This window comes from Schistocerca americana, chromosome 7 (genome assembly GCF_021461395.2).
Source record: "Schistocerca americana isolate TAMUIC-IGC-003095 chromosome 7, iqSchAmer2.1, whole genome shotgun sequence".
NCBI lineage: Eukaryota > Metazoa > Arthropoda > Insecta > Orthoptera > Acrididae > Schistocerca > Schistocerca americana.
Genome location: NC_060125.1, coordinates 350,564,026 through 350,582,383, shown reverse-complemented (window position 1 = coordinate 350,582,383; position 18,358 = coordinate 350,564,026). Strand labels below are relative to the sequence as shown.

At 42.5% G+C, this 18,358-nt stretch overlaps 1 protein-coding gene across 1 annotated transcript in view; it reads right to left on the bottom strand.

Moving 5' to 3' along the window:
• Positions 1–18,358, bottom strand: part of LOC124621817 — a 524,408-nt gene that overhangs the window by 393,006 nt on the left and 113,044 nt on the right. The gene's annotated exons all lie outside the window — the stretch shown is intronic.

The window sequence follows — 18,358 nt, the reverse complement described above, 5'->3', positions numbered from 1 at the left end:
GAAGATGATGGTGGTAATTCGGTGCTTTTAGAAATGAAACATGTTGAAGCAGCCTCTCTCCAGTCTAATTAACCTACGCCCCGATAGAGACCACTGCAGCATAGCCGAAGTGCCGATTATTTTATCGTTTTAAATATCTCGTAAGATACTGAGAAGAAATTCAACTAGATTGAGACGGTAGCAGAAGCCTACGTCTTTACAGTAGGAATCAATGAGCACTGACGCACATCATAATAAGCTATTACTTTAGAATGGTGAAAGAACCGAAAATGCGATCGTAAATAAAGAGATTTAATAAGAATATTTGACAAAACTTTCTTGGTTTAATTATTCCATGTTCTTAGGGTTCCGTTCCTCAATCGGTGAAAACTGACCTCTTACAGGATCACTTTGCTGTCCGTCTTTTTTTTTCTTATAAACTGGTAGAGCTACCAATTTAAAATTTATGTCAAATACTAAGGTCTATGGGCGTTGGTGGTGTAAAAATAATTAAGCTTCTAAGCCGATGGAATCAAACGATACTGCCACTTACGTCGCACGTTTTGATACTTTCAGAGTCACTATTGAAAACCTATGGACGAACTAGTCCAGTAATCGATGGAAATTACTGGAAAAAACTACGTAATCACAAATTTTTGCTTTGAGCGAGTGTCCTAAGCAATATACTGAAAATCTTGATTAGTGAAGTGTAGAGTGGGGTGGTGTTTAAAGGTCACTTTTTTGTGTTTTTTTTCCTCAAATAACTTGAAATACGCGGTTTCTAGCGGAAATGTTTTCCGGTTCCGAATTAAACTACATTAAATTTCCGACAAAAAGGTAGTATCCTTCTTATCTCTAGAACTAATAGTTTACGCTTTGCAGGGGATAGCAAAACCACATATCATTATGAATATTGCTTTAACGGTTTAAATGAACGTTTATCTTTAAATTAAGTCATTTAAAAACAAAATTTAAATTTGGGAATCACGTCCGAGCGCAGTAGAGCCGTACTAAGGGGTAAATTGTGTCCTGGGAGTGTAATAGCGAGAGGAGGGGGGGGGGGGGGGGAAGGGGGGGGGATGTGCGGGCTACAAGGCTACAAGTGCTAGGGAAGAGAGGTTGCTGGATTGTGTTCATAGACTTCCCATCCTTCATAAGTCTGCAAACTGAAGATCGAGTTGGTGATTTCCCAACCCGTCGACACCACTACGTCATAAGAAGCAACTACAGGATGTTTCAAAAAGTTGCACCGATCCTCCGCAGTGTGTCTTACGAATCACTGCCGATTCGGTACACACACATGCCGTCGAGCGTTTATTTTCCACAAACTGCGGTAACACTACATCGAATGCAGATATATACTAATGCAAATAGGCAGAATCTACGTAAGCCTGTGCACATTATTCTACGCTGCTAGAGGGGAAATTGATTCTTAATCACCCTATACGGCAGCTGTACTGTTCCTCCACAGAAGGCAACTTCCCCCACTACGAGGACTGCTCAGTTTTCAGTTTACAGAGACACTATACCTCCTCAGCATTTCCTGTATAACTCTCTTACGTGAGTAAACAAAATAGCTTCAGTGAGCTTGTGTTAATATAGTGGAGTTACTTGAAGAGAAAGCTGAGAACACAGACGCTGCGGAAATCCAACAACGCGTGACCAAGACGCTTCGAGCAATTGAACAACAAGCGTTTGCTGACAATTTCCAGCAGTATCCAGACAGGCGAAAACCACATAATCGATGTGACGTACCTTTCAGAGCTTGGAATCAAGAGTTACGCGGTATTTTTTGATCAAGATATACATTACTTCCGCCATTCTTCTCCATGTGTCTCAAATCTTTCTTTGTGAAATTAGCGGTGTACTCAAACACGTTTTAGATGTCTCAGTAAGGTTATTCCGCCTATATTACATAATTTCATGAACGATCCGGAGGATATACACTGGAAAGTCGTTACTTCTACATTTCCCATTTTAGTATATCTAGTTAATTTCGTTGTTTTCGATGGTGAAACACACTTTCCGAAACATTTACGTAAGATTACGTACTATAAACGAAATAAACGTATAAACACATCTACATGACTACGGCACTCTACAGAAAGGAGGATTGGAGACACTTAAATAAGTGTGGAAGAAATAACGTACCTCTTGGTAACTCATGGCCAATCCGTTCGCGAACAGTCGTCCAAAGCTCTGAGATTGAACTTACACTACTCGCCATTCAAATTGCTACACCAAGAAGATGACGTGCTACAGAGGCGAAATTTAACCGACAGGAAGAAGATGCTGTGATATGCAAATGATTAGCTTTTCAGAACATTCACACAAAGTTGGCGACACCAACAACGTGCTGACATGGGGAAACTTTCCAACCGATTTCTCATACACAAACAGCAGTTGACCGGCGTTGCCTGGTGAAACGTTGTTGTGATGCCTCGTGTGAGGAGGAGAATTGCGTACCATAACGTATCCGACTTTGATAAAGGTTGGATTGTAGCCTATCGCGATTGAGGTTTATCGTAACGCGACATTGCTGCTCGCGTTGGTCGAGATCCAACGACTGTTAGCAGAATATGGAATCGGTGGGTTCAGAAGGGTAATACGGAACGCCGTGCTGGATCCCAACGGCCTCGTATCACTAGCAGCCGAGATGACAGGCATCTTACCCACATGGCTGTAACGGATCGTGCAGCTACGTCTCGATCCCTGAGTCAACAGATGGGGACGTTTGCAAGACAACAACCATCTGCACGAACAGCTCGACGACGTCTCGGAGACCGTGGCTGCGGTTACCCTTGACGCTGCATCACAGACAGGAGCGCCTGCGATGGTGTACTCAACGACGAACCTGGTTGCACAAATGGCAAAATTTCATTTTTTCGGATGAATCCAGGTTCTGTTTATAGCATCATGATGGTGACATCCATGTTTGGCGACATCGCGGTGAACGCACACTGGAAGCGTGTATTCGTCATCGCCGTACTGGCGTATCACCCTGCGTGATGGTATGGGGTGCCATTGGTTACACGTCTCGGTCACCTCTTGTTCGCATTGATGGCACTCTGAACAGTGGACGTTACATTTCAGATGTGTTACGACCCGTGGCTGTACCCTTCATTCGATCCCTGCGAAACCCTACATTTCAGCGGGCTAATGCACGACCGCATGTTGCAGGTCCTGTACGGGCCTTTCTGGATACAGAAAATGTTCGACTTCTGCCCTGGCCAGCACATTCTCCAGATCTCTCGCCAATTGAAAACATCTGGTCAATGGTGGCCGAGCAACTGGCTCGTCACAATACGCCAGTCACTACTCTTGATGAACCGTGGTATCGTGTTGAAGATGCATGGGCAGCTGTACCTGTACACGTCATCCAAGCTCTGTTTGACTCAATGCCCAGGCGTATCAAGGCCATTATTACGGCCAGAGGTGGTTGTTCTGAGTACTGATTTCTCAGGATCTATGCACCCAAATTGCGTGAAAATGTAATCACATGTCAGTTCTAGTATAATATTTTTGTCCAATGAATACCCGTTTATCTGCATGTCTTCTTGGTGTAGCAATTTTAATGTCCAGTAGTGTATATCGATTACGTGGTTGTCACCTGTCTTGATACCGTTCCTGGCACAAATGTAGTGCAGGTTTCATAAAACGAATCGGTAGTGGCAGCTGAATAACCCTGTATATTATTGTGGGTGATAATGAACACCCTTAACTGGCACGAACGGGTTTTCTTTTCGTTCTTTGATTTTGTTGTGTATGTGCGTACTTTCAAATACGTATTTTAGATTCTGATGCGCACTGGTCTTTTCTAAAATTTTCCATAATTTAATTGCACTGGCTTTATTAAGGATTGAAGCCCAGCCGAAAAATTTTTTCATCTGTAGAATACCTCAGCCGCCTTCGGGAATGGCGGAAATGAAAAGCGTGCGCAAATCTGTCGGAGAAACCGACAACGAGGAAAGTCGTCTCTGTGGTCTTAGCACCGCCGCCACACTGGCTGACTGACGAGAGACCGCGGCGCGCCAGGAAACGTATGCACTGTGATGATCGGGTGACGGGACGAATCCCACCGTCACAGCTGCCCCGAGGGCTTCGTTTGCCGCTTTCCGATTTCGCGTCGCCCGCCGGTGAAGCGTACAGCTGTGGGAGTCACCAGCTGGTGGAGTGGAGGCAGCCGCCACGCTCCGGCGCGGCGGTCCCTGGCTAACGGATAGCAGATGAGTTCAGCGACAGCCGCCGGAAACAAGTCTCTGGGAGACGGAGTGTCGGTGCCCTGTTTTGCAGCACCCGCACCATTAGCAGCGCCGCGGAACCGATGGCGTCGCGGCTTCTTCTAGCCTCGTTGCCCGCAGACAGTTTCTTCTCGCGTGTCTACGGGATACGGAGAGCGCTAAGCGGTCGTGCCGCGATCGGCTCACGGAACGGATACATTTTTGTTTCCGTCGGAGAGAGTTCGCGCACGCTTTCACCGCTTTCCCATGAGAGGAAGAGGAGCTATGGTTTAAGGTTCCATCAACATCTAGTGCATGAGAGCGAGAACACTAATTCGGACAGAACTAAAATTGTAAAGCTACCGTAGGCTATCGTAGCCTATCATAAGTATTCGTAGACTGCGGTACTTTTCCTAGTAGTCTTGGTCAGTTAAGATCTTAACAGTGTTGCCTATACGTTGTGTGTGTTGCATACCTATCGGGCGTAGACTAATTTCGATCGCATTGTTTACGTATGCCTACAGTGTCTTACTAGATTCCCAGAGAAACTGGAAGCAGCGGACCGTCTAGAAACTGAGTGATGATATACAGGGTGTTACAAAAAGGTACGGTCAAACTTTCAGGAAAAATTCCTCACACACAAATAAAGAAAAGATGTTATGTGGACATGTGTCCGGAAACGCTTAATTTCCATGTTAGAGCTCATTTTAGTTCCGTCAGTATGTACTGTACTTCCTCGATTCACCACCAGTTGGCCCAATTGAAGGAAGGTAATGTTGACTTCGGTGCTTGTGTTGACGTGCGACTCATTGCTCTAAAGTACTAGCATCAAGCACATCAGTAAGTAGCATCGACAGGTTAGTGTTCACCACGAACGTGGTTTTGCAGTCAGTGCAATGTTTACAAATGCGGAGTTGGCAGATGCCCATTTGATGTATGGATTAGCACGGGGCAATAGCCGTGGCGCGGTGCGTTTGTATCGAGACAGATTTCCAGAACGGTGTCCCGACAGGAAGACGTTCGAAGCAATTGATCGGCGTCTTAAAACAATGTCATAAAACAATGTCAGCAAGACCAGGAAGGGTTCAGGATTCACGCTCATAGCAGTGGAAGCTCAAAAATATAACAAAATATATTTTTTTACATGTATAATGTCATAATTTTTTCACTTACTATTGGCTGCATTCGTTGCTATAGGTACACTTTTCTTCATAACTAAAGGAGATTCTTCGATGAATTTTGCGCAGCATACAAACCATACTTACAGGTGTATGAAACTCTATAGAATTTTCCAAATCTATTAAAAACTGCGCTAAAAATTGAGATAATTAACCAAAAAATTTGAATTTTTTCTAAACATGAAGTTTAAAATGTAACAGCTCATTCATTTTTTCATTAATTAAATAAATTCTAGGGCTTCATACACCTGTAAGTATGGTTTGTATACTGTGCAAAATTCATCGAAGGATCTCTCCTACTTGTGAAGAAAAGTGTACCTATAGCATCAAATGCAACGTTTTTTTTTTTTTCATCAGTCTACTGACTGGTTTGATGCGGCCCGCCACGAATTCCTTTCCTGTGTTGACCTCTTCATCTCAGAGTAGCACTTGCAACCTACGTCCTCAATTATTTGCTTGACGTATTCCAATCTCTGTCTTCCTCTACAGTTTTTGCCCTCTACAGCTCCCTCTAGTACCATGGAAGTCATTCCCTCACGTCTTAGCAGATGTTCTATCATCCTGTCCCTTCTCCTTATCAGTGTTTTCCACATATTCCTTTCCTCTCCGATTCTGCGTAGAACCTCCTCATTCCTTACCTTATCAGTCTACCTAATTTTCAACATTCGTCTATAGCACCACAACTCAAATGCTTCGATTCTCTTCTGTTCCGCAGGCCGATGTGGCCGAGCGGTTCTAGGCGCTACAGTCTGGAACCGCGCGACCGCTACGGTCGCAGGTTCGAATCCTGCCTCGGGCATGGATGTGTGTGATGTCCTTAGGTTAGTTAGGTTTAAGTAGTTCTAAGTTCTAGGGGACTGATGACCGCAGCAGTTAAGTCCCATAGTGCTCAGAGCCATTTTTCTTCTGTTCCGGTTTTCCCACAGTCCATGTTTCACTACCATACAATGCTGTACTCCAGACGTACATCCTCAGAAATTTCTTCCTCAAATTATGGCCGGTATTTGATATTAGTAGACTTCTCTTGGCCAGAAATGCCTTTTTTGCCATAACGAGTCTGCTTTTGATGTCCTCCTTGCTCCGTCCGTCATTGGTTATTTTACTGCCTAGGTAGCAGAATTCCTTAACATCATTGACTTCGTGACCATCAATCCTGATGTTAAGTTACTCGCTGTTCTCATTTCTACTACTTCTCATTACCTTCGTCTTTCTCTGATTTACTCTCAAACCATACTGTGTACTCATTAGACTGTTCATTCCGTTCAGCAGATCATTTAATTCTTCTTCACTTTCACTCAGGATAGCAATGTCATCAGTGAATCGTATCATTGATATCCTTTCACCTTGTATTTTAATTCCACTCCTGAACCTTTCTTTTATTCCCATTATTGCTTCCTCGATGTACAGATTGAAGAGTAGGGGCGAAATGCTACAGCCTTGTCTTACACCCTTCTTAATACGAGCACTTCGTTCTTGATCGTCCACTCTTATTATTCCCTCTTGGTTGTTGTACATATTGTATATGACCCGTCTCTCCCTATAGCTTACCCCTACTTTTTTCAGAATCTCGAACAGCTTGCACCATTTTATATTGTCGAACGCTTTTTCCAGGTCGACAAATCCTTCGAAAGTGTCTTGATTTTTCTTTAGCCTTGCTTCCATTATTAGCCGTAACGTCAGAATTGCCTCTCTCGTCCCTTTACTTTTCCTAAACCCAAACTGATCGTCACCTAGCGCATTCTCAATTTTCTTTTCCATTCTTCTGTATATTATTCTTGTAAGCAGCTTCGATGCATGAGCTGTTAACCTGATTGTGCGATAATTCTCGCACTTGTCAGCTCTTGCCGTCTTCGGAATTGTGTGGATGATGCTTTTCCGAAAGTCAGATGGTATGTCGCCAGACTCATATATTCTACACACCAACGTGAATAGTCGTTTTGTTGCCACTTCCCCCAATGATTTTAGAAATTCTGATGAAATGTTATCTATCCCTTCTGCCTTATTTGACCGTAAGTCCTCCAAAGCTCTCTTAAATTCCGATTCTAACACTGGATCCCCTATCTCTTCTAAATCGACTCCTGTTTCTTCTTCTATCACATCAGACAAACCTTCACCCTCATAGAGGCTTTCAATGTATTCTTTCCACCTATCTGCTCTCTCCTCTGCATTTAACAGAGGAATTCCAGTTGCACTCTTAATGTTACCACCGTTGCTTTTAATGTCACCAAAGGTTGTTTTGACTTTCCTGTATGCTGAGTCTGTCCTTCCGACAATCATATCTTTTTCGATGTCTTCACATTTTTCCTGCAGCCATTTCGTCTTAGCTTCCCTGCACTCCCTATTTATTTCATTCCTCAGCGACTTGTATTTCTGTATTCCTGATTTTTCCGGAACTTGTTTGTACTTTCGCCTTTCATCAATCAACTGAAGTATTTCTTCTGTTACCCATGGTTTCTTCGCAGCTACCTTCTTTGTAACTATGTTTTCCTTCCCAACTTCTGTGATGGCACTTTTTAGAGATGTCCATTCCTCTTCAACTGTACTGCCTACTGCGCTATTCCTTATTGCTGTATCTATAGCGTTAGAGAACTTCAAACGTATCTCGTCATTCCTTAGTACTTCCGTATCCCACTTCTTTGCGTATTGATTCTTCCTGACTAATGTCTTGAACTTCAGCCTACTCTTCATCACTACTATATTGTGATCTGAGTCTATATCTGCTCCTGGGTACGCCTTACAATCCAGTATCTGATTTCTGAATCTCTGTCTGACCATGATGTAATCTAATTGAAATCTTCCCGTACCTCCCGGCCTTTTCCAAGTATACCTCCTCCTCTTGTGATTCTTGAACAAGGTATTCGCTATTACTAGCTGAAACTTGTTACAGAACTCAATTAGTCTTTCTCCTCTTTCATTCCTTGTCCCAAGCCCATATTCTCCTGTAACCTTTTCTTCTACTCCTTCCCCTACAACTGCATTCCAGTCACCCATGACTATTAGATTTTCGTCCCCCTTTACATACTGCATTACCCTTTCAATATCCTCATACACTTTCTCTATCTGTTCATCTTCAGCTTGCAACGTCGGCATGTATACTTGAACAATCGTTGTCGGTGTTGGTCTGCTGTCGATTCTGATTAGAACAACCCGGTCACTGAACTGTTCACAGTAACACACCCTCTGCCCTACCTTCCTATTCATAACGAATCCTACACCTGTTATACCATTTTCTGCTGCTGTTGATATTACCCGATACTCATCTGACCAGAAATCCTTTCTTCCTTCCACTTCACTTCACTGACCCCTACTATATTTAGATTGAGCCTTTGCATTTCCCTTTTCAGATTTTCTAGTTTCCCTACCACGTTCAAGCTTCTGACATTCCACGCCCCGACTCGTAGATCGTTATCCTTTCGTAGATTATTCAATCTTTTTCTCATGGTAACCTCCCCCTTGGCAGTCCCCTCCCAGAGATCCGAATGGGGGAGTATTCCGGAATCTTTTGCCAATGGAGAGATCATCATGACACTTCTTCGATTACAGGCCACATGTCCTGTGGATACACGTTACGTGTCTTTAATGCAATGGTTTCCATTGCCTTCTGCATCCTCATGTCGTTGATCATTGCTGATTCTTCCGCCTTTAGGGGCAATTTCCCACCCCTAGGACAAGAGTGTGCCCTGAACCTCTATCCGCTCCTCCGCCCTCTTTGACAAGGCCGTTGGCAGAATGAGGTTGACTTCTTATGCCGGAAGTCTTCGGCCGCCAATGCTGATTATTTATCAAAATTTAGGCAGTGGCGGGGATCGAACACGGGACCGAAGACGTTTTGATTATGAATCAAAGACGCTACCCCTAGACCACGGGTACCCTCTGCAGCCAATAGTAAGTGAAAAAATAATGAAATTTCACATGAAAAAAAAATTATTTTGTTATACTTTCGAACTTACATTCCTTTGAGTTTGAATCTTGAATCCTTCCTGGTCGTGCTGACAAAGTTTTATGAATTTATTTGTAAAAGTATAGAGAGTGGAAATTAAAATGTCGTTTGGTGCCTCTCCTGCTCCAAGTCGGCCCATTTGACGTCCTACTCCCCTTAAATTAAAGCAAAAAAAAAAAAAAAAATGAAACATTGCTTCAATATTTGTTATTCAATTCATAAACATCTTTCGCAGTTATCAATAATAACAGCAAACTCTTGCCTTTCATGATACATAAAACGTCCTATTGAGTACAAACTGGGAACAGTAATTATATAGATTTTTAAGTTTGTGCATGTAAAGTGACTTTCATCATTGCTTTGATTACATAAAAGTGCAGAAGTTACGAGATCAAATAATTTTTATTACTTCTGAAATGCATTATTTATTTATCGTAAGACAATACACACACAAAGATTAAAAATTACAACACATCATCATTTAAGCACAGCTCTCCAGCATAAAATACCACAAATAACAACAGCTATAGACGGATATAAAGATCTTTTATGTACTTCATAACATCACTTATCGCTGTGAGGAAATCTTCGAAAGGCAAGTGCGGGACATGTCGATACAAGATCAGCAACTGTTCTGTCGTTCCGCACCACGGTCACAGGATGGTGATGAAGATTTGCCCCACTTGTAGGGTGTGTCTGCACATCGTCCATGGCCCGTTCGGATGCGGTGCAAGATAGACCTTATTGCCCGAGGCTGTTCGAATCCAGGGGGCTTCATCCGGATGCAGGGCAGCTTCAAGCAATGTGGGCAATAGTTTTGTTTGCCAGCAGCGTCTCCGTTCATCGACAGTACTGAATTCACTTTCCATGGGAGTCCTGGCTGTGATGAGTGTGCGATGTCTTGGTCTTAGTTTTTTTCGCCCCGCAGGAAATACGTCGTTCACTATTTGAAGGTCGGTGTTACTAGCAATCTTTTGGCATTCACGCAGTAGAGCGCTGATAGGACGAGGAGGAATGTGGCTCAAGATAGGTAGCCAGTATGTGAGAGTAGGTCATCTTGACTCACTAATAATGCGGATGGCCTCGTTGAGTTGTGCGGCTATCTTTTTCACGTGTGGACTATAAAGCCAGAGAGGCGCAGAGTACTCTGCTGGTGAGTATACCAAACCGAGTGCTGATACCCGGGGACTGTCTGCTGACGATCCCCAATGAGAGCGCGTCCTCTGGGTGGTGCTAAAGAACCGTCACTTCAAGGCAAATATCTGAAGCCAAGAAGCAGAGGTCCAAGAAGCAGAGGCAGCCAGATAATCTCAAAGATCTCCTGGCTAAAATGAATCTGTCACAAGACATATACAATGCAATTTATATTCTGTAACGACTAACACCGGAAGACGTGCGGTTCTAACTACGTGCGAAGCAAACAAACAAAACAAAGAGAAGTCGTCGGTTCACAGCTTCTCTATCACGCTTTCATTTATGTTTCGTTCCCTAACAATGCTACCAATACCAATTTTAATCCTACCGTTTACTACGTCATTTAAGTACTGTGCCAAAGCTACCAAACCGTGGCAAACTGAAGAATATCTTAGGTGAACTAGGAACAACGATCGTGACATCCGATTGATCGGAAACTGTATTGGAACCATAGTGCTGATACGTGTATCGATGATCAGTTGTCAGAAGTAGTACTGATTATGAAAGAAGCTTGCCAGGGCTGCATGCCCTCCCCTTTACTTTTCAAAATCTATTCGCAAAAGATTTTCCGAGACCGTCTTGATGGTAAGTATCGAGGACTACCGGTTAGTGGAGCTATCCTCAAAAACATAAGACATGCTGACGACGCTGTCCAACTTGCAAGCAGACTCGAAGATCTGCAGAAACTATTAAAGACTGTTACTGACGAGAGCATCAAGGTGGGGTTACGTTTTAAAGTCAAGAAGACAAAACGGAATTTTTTTCCAGTTGCGTATGCTTGGCGAGAAGAATGATTGCTGGCACCCCTCCGTGTGGACTGGAGTCTCTCTGATTTTATTTTCGTGTTCTTTCCGCGAAACATACGTAGGAAGAAACAATATTTTGGTTCATTCTTCTAGAACGTATGCAGCGTCTGCATCTAGAGCTGGGTGAGCATCTCCGGAACGCGCTTGCTAAATGAAACTGTAAAGAAATTAGGATATTCACCAATCCTATCTAGTACGGATTCCAGACTGACTAGCATTATTAAAGTATTGGTCCAATGAGTGTTGCGTACTTTCTTTGTTGATGGATTATATTCACTAAGGATTCTTCCAGTGAATCTCATTCTGGGGTCTATCTTACCCACGATTAATTTTGAATGGTCGTTCTGCTTTAAATTACGTTGTTCGCATACTCCTAGATATTTAATAGTAGTAAGTGCTTCCAGTGTTTTTTCTGGAAACATATAATTATACAGTAACGGGGCTTTCTGTCTACGTAGTGGCAGTAAGTTACATTTGTTTATGAAGAGGGTCAGTTGACACTCCCTGCACTGACTGACCATCCTCAGCAGGTCTTCCTGTACTGCGCTACAATTTTATGGCCTTGCGACTTTTCTGTATACAATGGTATCATCCGCGAAAAGTCTTATTGAACTTCCGACGTTATTTGCTAGTGAAGCCTGAAATTGTCAGGAATGAACAGCGGTGTTAACGTAATTTATTAAATAAAAAAGTTTAATATAAAAAAACGTAATGCGTAGACTAGGCTATTCACTATACACTGAAGGCATGAGGACTATTTCAGTTGCCTTCTACAATCGTCTTCAGACCGTTCAAATCATGCAATAGAGAACATCATCATTAGCTATATAATGGGGAAATAAGACTAGAACAGTATGTAGTTGTAAGTTTCATCGAGACTGAGCTGGGTTTCCAACCATAATCTCCCAAGATGCAGGTAACAAAGAATGAAATTACCAGTTTCATTAGCAAAAATTGTATCAAATACCTTTATTTGCGCACTTACCTGCTGTAGAGTTGCAAATAATGGGCATTTGATGCAGTTTTCACTAATGCAACTGGCCATTTTTCTTCTTTAATACCTGTACGTTGGGAGACTATGGTTTACAACCTGGCTGTCTCGATGAAGCTTGAACTACATATTGTCCTAATCTTATTTGCCCATAATGTAGCTAATGATGATGTTTTTCAATGCATATTCAACTAGTTTTTATGATTCGAACGAGCTGAAGATAGTTATAGAAGGCAGTCGTAACTAGTCCTCTTGCTCTAATTATATAATGAAAATTACGGCCTAGGCGCACCTATTAGGTGATTAACATAAATATTGTAAAAATTTATAGTCCTGAAAAAGTCAATTGGGGCACACCGGAAGTTGCTTTTGCGTCCGAGAACCTGTCTCTGTTCAGAACGACACGCCGTGTTCTGTTGCGAGAAACTCTACAATCCGATCGCACAATTGCTCTGATATTTGCTACGCTCGTATTTTGTTCATTAGTTCATAACGATACCGTGGAACACCAGCCCTAGCCTTGAAAACATAAAGTCGACGAGGAACAGAACACAGAAGTACCTTCATATATGCTACAACCAGATGAAGGCACACTTTGATCATCGAATACCGTAGAACTACCAAACTGCGGAAATGACGATTCGGACGTTTCACATACTGCTGCAGATGGTTCCCGGCATTTTGTGTAGGATGAAGATCGGGGGATTTACCGGGACAGTCTCAGTAGTGTTACATACTCTCATGAATACCGGTTGCAGTAGACACAGACGTTGATTCATCGTTTTTCTATGCGACGCGGTCTACAATGCAAAAGAATTTTATGGATACTTTCCAAGCAACCTTCAAGGAAGAGACGCCACTGAATTGAAAGGTGAAAGGGAAATCGAATGAATTCTGTTCCTCGCAGCTCGAATTCCTCCTTTCGTCTCGTCAGATATATCACACTATTCACCAGTGCTTTGTGCTAGTTTCATGTCATTAACTTCACGACGGCGGAAGTTCCTATGGTCGGTTTCGCTTTCTTGCTCGCTACACGCCGAATTCGAATCTCTGCCTTGTGCCGTTTCTGCTCCAAATGGTGTCTTTAACTTTTACGTGCAAATGTTGTCCACTTCTTTACAGCTTTCACTCGATCATCTCACGTCGTAGGTCCAACAAGTTAAGCCGGGAAAGAAGATGCTTTAGAACAATGGGCAGCGAAAGGCATTTCTAACGGGTTGAGACTGCAGCCTCAGACCGTATCCGTGACTGATGGATGCTTTTAGCGGCGTCTGAGGTGACACAGCACGAGTTGCGTGCACCAGGAAGTGGAACATCAGCGATTGGAACTGTTCACGATTCTCCCGCCGCGGTCGGGCTGGTACACTTCGAAGCGAGGCGGCAAGTAAACCGACACCGTAGCTGTGCTTCACCGTCTGTATTCTGTGGTTCCGAAGAGTGCGCCTCATCAGTGTTTGTTAGGCACTGTACATACTGCAATCGTATCAGTAGTCTTAGGACTAAATATTTTTAATCGGCAGTCCGAAAACAAAGGAAGTAGGTTACAGTACACTTGTTCGCCCACAGCTTGAATACTGCTCACCAGTGTGGAATCCGTATCAGATAGGGTTGACAGAAGAGATAGAGAAGATACAGCGGAGAGCAGCGCGCTTCGTTACAGGATCATTTAGTAATCGCGAAAGCGTTACGGAGATGATAGATAAACTCCAGTGGAAGACCCTGCAAGAGAGACGCTCAGTAGCTCGGTACGGGCTTTTGTTGAAGTTTCGAGAACATACCTTCACCGAGGAGTCAATCAGTATATTGCTCCCTCCTACGTATATCTCGCGAAGAGACCATGAGGGTAAAATCAGAGAGATTAGAGCCCACACAGAGGCATACCGACAATCTTTCTTTCCACGAACAATACAAGACTGGAATAGAAGGGAGAACCGATAGAGGTACTCAAGGTACCCTCCCCCACACACCGTCAGGTGGCTTGCGGAGTATGGATGTAGATGTAGACCCAAAATTTTTATGCCAACTTTCCGACGGTTTACAGACGTTGATTTCGTCTTTCTTATGCTACGTGTCAAGTTAGCATCTTTCCAACCATAATCTCCCAAGATGCAGGTAATAAAGAATGAAATTACCAGTTTCATTAGCAAAAATTGTATCAAATACCTTTATTTGCGCACTTACCTACTGTAGAGTTGCAAATAATGGGCACCTGATGCCACTGAAATCAAGCAATCAGATCGTCGGGGGACTCACCTGTTAACCCCGTAGTGAATGGAAAACTGTATTACCATAATAATAGCCTATTAGCCAGAAATGTCAGTGTCTAGCAGCATTTTTTGTACTGTATAACCACATTTGCAACATTCAACTAACGTTTCAACGTTAATATCAACCGTTAGAACGCAAAGTTTTAAATTTACATCGTAAATGAATTGTAGACTCAATGTGTCCTAGTCTTTTGGGAAAATAAAAATACTTGATATTGTCGATTACAGCACCGTCTATCACGAATGGGAAACAATGGCTTCAGTAAACCGTACGTATTTTTTGGAGTCGACTCGGAATTGTATATCAGCTGCGCATGTGTGAAAGATCATCACTGCGGAACGACTCGATCGGCTTGGCTGACTCTTTTTGTGGTCGCAATTATCAGGACACGGTTCGTAAGGAAGAAAATCTTTGGAAATTCCACCGGAAAAGTCGGGCAGTTTGATGGTGTATCTGTATGAAAATCTCAGTCAAAGAAATGTGGCGGTAGTGTAGCTTAACATTGTTACCAAAAAAATATCGAGAAGTTCTTGACTGCTTTACCTCAGATTTTTACGTGATACTCTAACAATCTTCCGGAAGGACAGAGGCTGCTTCGTTTTTTAAATATATATGAGATACACAAATATATCTTAGCAAGACTCGAAAATTTCTTGACCGATTCATTTCAAATGTTTACACAACACTCTTAACAAACTCTCTGACGGACATTACATATTTTTCAATGTGGAAATTATACATAAGAAGGGATTATTTGGCAAAACTCTAGAAAAGTTATTGACCAGTTTAGATCAGATTTTTACGCGATACTCTAATAAACGTTCGGACGGGCATAGGCTACGTGTTTTTAAATGTATATGGTACATAAACATATACGTAATACATAAAGGGGAAATATCAGTAAATTTCTCTGAAAGCTTTTCATCGATTTTTTCCCATTTTGTTACAGTATACACCAATAAACATGCGGATGGTCGTAGGATACATACTTTTTGAATACATGTAATCCATAAAGGGAAAACTTTGTTAGCCAAAATCTCGAAATGTTCTTGACCAACTTATCTAATAAACATTCAGACACACATTGGCTGCATATTTTTAAATATATATATATATATATGATGTATAATGGAGAAACGTAATTAGCAAAAATCTCGAAAGCTCTCGACCGTTTTGCTTGAAACGGTTATGCGATACGTTACTAACATTCCGATAGATGTAGTCTATATACTGTTTTAAACAACAACGTACAGAATTTCTGATAAAACGGACAGCGAAATAGAAAATGCTCTGGTGTCAAAATGTGCAATTTCGTTTTCTTTCTTGCAGTCAGTTTTTACTTAGATATCAAGCCATTAAAACCATTAAACAAAACTGTTTATTCCACGTACACAATTACCCCTTATAAACAATTTTAAAACAAAAAATCGTATACTCAATAGTTTTTTTTTTTTTTTTTTTTTTTTTTTTTTTTTTTTTTTTTTTTTGTCGCAGACAGGTGGAAAGAGGAATGTTGTATTTATAACTTACTGACTTATGATTAGGTTACTACTACGGAGTCTGAATTATCCGAAACTTTGCAGTCCTACCCGCTCTCAGATTAAAACTGCGTGAAATACTGTCATTGTAGCTACTGTCCTCACAGATCCAACAGCTGGAGAGGTATGTCCTGTACGCCTTATATTAGAGATCCCAACCAGTTTACCAATGATTTCATTTCCCTATGGAGGTTTCGTTTGCAATAACAAGAAACAAGACTCGTGGTCTGAAAGAGAGGGGAAGAGAGATGGACAGAGAGAAGGAGGGGGAGAAAATGGTCACATAGAGGGGGAAGGGAGGAGACGGACAGTGAGAGGAGTGACGAGTAGATGGAGAGAGAGTGGGGGGAAGAGGAGATGGACAGTGGAAGGGGGAATGAAGAGATGGACAGTGAGAGGGTGAATAGAGAATAGGGGAAGAAGAGATGGACAGTGGAAGGGGGAGGAGGAGATGAACAAAGAGAGGGGGAAAGAGGAGGAGACGGATAGAGAGAGGGAGGCAGAGGAGGGGATTAGGACGTATACACAATTCCCCTACATATTTAGCAGTTGCGAAGCATTGGCGAGTTCGATAGTCTACAATAAAAAGCTGGGGGTTCCCGCTTGAAAATATGAAGTTGACACCGCCAACGCAGGAGAGGTTTCCTTTACTAACATTAACTTTTCACATAGATCTTTTTTCGATATATTTAGTTGCCTAAAGTTAAAACAAACATCCTGTATATGTTCACATCCTGCAACCGTAAACTACACGCAGAATAACAGTTTTATAACACACTTCCCATGCCTGTCATTAGGAGTAGTGCCTGCGAAATGCTCTTTTTACAGTAGCAACGCTACCCCGAAACTGCATAGTTTGCCCTGCAATTTACTAGACTTATTCAGTAATTATTATTAGTTACTGCTCTTCGATATCGCATTTCGGCAGTGATAAGCACGTAATTGGACTGTTAGTCAAACAGCAGTTTTCTTCATTTTCAGTTGCTGGCATGTAAAGTGTATAAAGCCATACGGAAGGGATTATAAACGGAACTTGGCGAAGAATAGCCTTTGTTTAGTACCAGCTATTCTTATTTCATTATAACCCATATGTGAGTTTGCGAGCCATTACTGTTTACGATACTATACGGCAACAGCTACTACATTACGAACACAGCAACAAGCACGGCAAGAAGCCTTATGCGTCTGCTGCTGCACCAGAAGAGACCGGAACTCTGGCTAGGCTAGAATTACTGTTTGGGCTTACAGTTGCGAAATACAGATACGTTGATAACTGGAGACTGCAGTGCAGCTTCAGCTGTATGTCGTTCGCAAAACAGCGGGGCACGTGGAAGCTGTTGGGCTGAAATCGACGATAGCTTCCACGTGTGCGCCTAACGTAGGATTCACTTCAAGTCATAACAGAGCAGTAAGAACATGAAAGGAGCCGCCAAAGCTCCGGAGGACCTTTTCGACAAGAGCAGGGGTGCACTAAGAAATTTAGTGCGAAGGAGTAAATGTATGTGAAGGCTAAATACATGTAAGTTGATAGTTCTCGCAGTTCTTATTCTGTTAATATTTAAAATTATTGTCGATTGTTATTTTATCTGGAGTGTAATTGGACTTTTGCTGAAATTACAGTAAACTGAGACAACCCCTCGTCATTGTGCGTTCTCGGCATGGTTGTTGGTAAGCTCCTCCTCCTTTTAGAACTATTTTATAATCTTATAGACAGAACTGATAGAGCAAGAAACCTTTTCCGTTACCGCTATATTCCGACAGATCGCTCGCTCATCTTCACCGAGTGTTCTCAGGCGCCTTGTCACGGTCCGCGCGGCTCCCCCCGTCGGAGGTTCGAGTCCTCCCTCGGCTGTCGGGCGCGCGCGCGCGTTTGTGTGTGTGTGTGTGTGTGTGTGTGTGTGTGTGTGTGTGTGTGTGTGTGTCGTCCTTAGCGTAAGTTAGTTTAAGTTATATTACGTAGTATGTAAGCTAGGGACCGATGAGCTCAACAGTTTGGTCCCACAAGACCTTACCACAAATTTCCAATTTTTTGCTCATCTTCAAGTACGCACACATACATATAAACATAAGCATTTACGAATTTATGTTGAAGGGTCCCGGAGAAAAGGAAATAAGAATCTGGAAAGGCACGGTAATGATACAGAACGAAACTAAACCAATCTGGTTTAATAGAAAATTAAATTCGCTAGCCCCAATTGTAACACAATTTCTGGCTGAATGTAGAGAATCTTACAAAATCAGCCG